The 2,165-nt window shown below is 51.6% G+C and overlaps 1 protein-coding gene across 1 annotated transcript in view; it reads right to left on the bottom strand.

Moving 5' to 3' along the window:
- The window catches only part of Rcc2 (regulator of chromosome condensation 2), a gene marked incomplete at its 3' end in the record, with an annotated part of 28,313 nt that overhangs the window by 24,908 nt on the left and 1,240 nt on the right, over positions 1 to 2,165 (bottom strand). The window lies entirely within an intron of this gene.

Here is a 2,165-nt window from a genome sequence, read left to right as displayed (position 1 = left end):
CACACACACACACACACACACACACACAAATAAATAAAATTTAAAAAAATTAAAAGGGGACTGTAGACCCAGCTTGGGAGCAGGAACTCATGCACCCTGGCACCTTCTCCTTCCCTCTCCAGCATGTGGCCTCCATCTAGAAAAAGTGTGGGAGGGGGCAGGAGGAGCCGCCTGAGCTGTCCTGCCTGTCCTGCCTGTCATGCCTGTCCCTCGTGGTGCGTCACAGGGCTCAGGACGTGGGAGCCGGCAGCAAAGGCACCATAGCTGTGGGGATGTGACCTATGGCCATTTGGGTCCCTGGTAGAGACCTCACAAATGCAGAAGGTCATTGCTGTGATCATTATAATGCTCTATAAGGTTTTTTAAAAATTTTTTGGGGGCCAGGGAGATGGCTCAGTGGAATAAGTGCTTCCCTGGCAAGTACAAGGGCCTGAGCTCAACCCCGGTTCTGAAAAAAAAAAAAAAAAAAAAATTAAAAGGTATTTATTTGATGCAGGGTCTTGCTATGCAGTTCAGACTCATAGTGATCCTCCTGTCTCAGCCTCCCCAGCCCAGTTCCAAGGCCGCCACAGGGTGTGGTATCCAGGATTGAACTCAGGACCTTGCGCTTGCCAGGCAGCCCCGTATGTCACCAAGCTATCTCTCGAGCCCTTTCCCCTTTTTTTGAGACAGGTCCTCATTACGCAGTCAGGCTGGCCTTGAACTTGCAGGAATCCTCCTGCATCAGCCTTCTGAGTGCTGAGATCGCAGGCGTGTGCCGCCACTGCTCCTGCTTTAGACGGCATCCCAGTTTTTCATCCGAGAAGTGACTCCATCCAGACCCGGGAAGCTGAGCTGTCCTCAGGCCTGAACACTGCCGTGTAGGAGCTGGAGCTGACTCCCCGGAGCGGAGGCTGTGTGGGGTGTTCCTTTCTGCAGGAGCCCACCTTTTAGCTTCTGGCCAGTTTAAACATCTGTTATTACCCACAGTTTTCAAAAGGGCCGTTTGTCACCAAAACCTGTTAACCTGCCAGAGCCTGGGCTGTCCTCCCCGGCCCTGGAGGTGCCCACACGTTGCTGCCCGTGCTCCAGTCCGAATGGTGTGGGCTGGGATGCCAGAGGGGTTTTCTGGGTGACTCAGCCAGGTGAGCACAGTGACCCCAGCGGAGCAGGGCCCATCTGCAAGGCTGAACAAGGCACTAGGGACACAGAAAGCCCAGCTCTGAGCTGCCTGGGTTCTGAGCCCCGCTCTGCTGCCTGCCAACCAGTGTGACCCCAGGCAAATTAATTCCGTGTTCTGTGCCTCCCTTCTAGGGAAAAGTGAGGTTCATTCCGCAGCCTAAGTGAGCTGGTTGGCAACCGTGCCTCCCACAGTGAGTACTGTGGGCTGCTGTCCTCACGGTCCTCAGTGAGCAGCCCTACAGCAGGGTGTGGTGGTGTACACCTGTAATCCCAGCACTTAGGAGGCTGAGGCAGGAGGATCTTTGCAAGTCTGAGCCAGCCTGGGCTACAAAGTGAGTTCAGAGCACTGGCCAAATAGCTCAGTGGATTAAAGTGCCTAGGCAAACGCAGCAGCTAGTGTTTCGATCCTGGTGTGCCATGCTGGCCTTCCCTCTGGGGCGCACTGAGTCTGTGAGGTGATTGAGACTGGGTGTGGTGGCGCATACCTGTAATCCCATACCTGTAATCCCACACCTGTAATTTTCCACTGAGATAGAGAGGCTTAAAATCAGGAGAATCACTAGGAGTCCAATCTACATAGTGAGACCCTGTAGACCCTTACTAAAAATACAAAACAAAAAAGTATTTAAAAAAAAGTGAGTTCAAGGCTAGCCTGAACTACATAGTGAGACTCTGTCTCAAAAAGACAAAAGAATGGGCTGGGGAGATGGTTCAGTAGAATAAGCCCTTGCCTGGCAAACACAAGGGCCTGAGTTCAATCTCTGGTTCTGCAAAAAAAAAAAAAAAAAAAAAAAAAAAAAAGGACAAAAGGATGAAAACCTTCCCCAAATATCTCTTGGGCCCTTGCAAACATGAGCATGGATAATCTCCATGAACCTCACAATCCCAAGAAATGAAGCACAGGGCTAATGAGATGGCTCAGTGGTCTAAAGCACCTACTTAGAACAAGCTTAGCAAAGCACAGGGACTGCGGTTCAATCCCCCAGCACCACATGCCAGCCAGC

This window comes from Octodon degus, unplaced genomic scaffold (assembly GCF_000260255.1).
Source record: "Octodon degus isolate 3935 unplaced genomic scaffold, OctDeg1.0 scaffold00092, whole genome shotgun sequence".
NCBI classification, from domain to species: domain Eukaryota; kingdom Metazoa; phylum Chordata; class Mammalia; order Rodentia; family Octodontidae; genus Octodon; species Octodon degus.
This window is presented reverse-complemented; position numbering and strand designations above follow the sequence as displayed.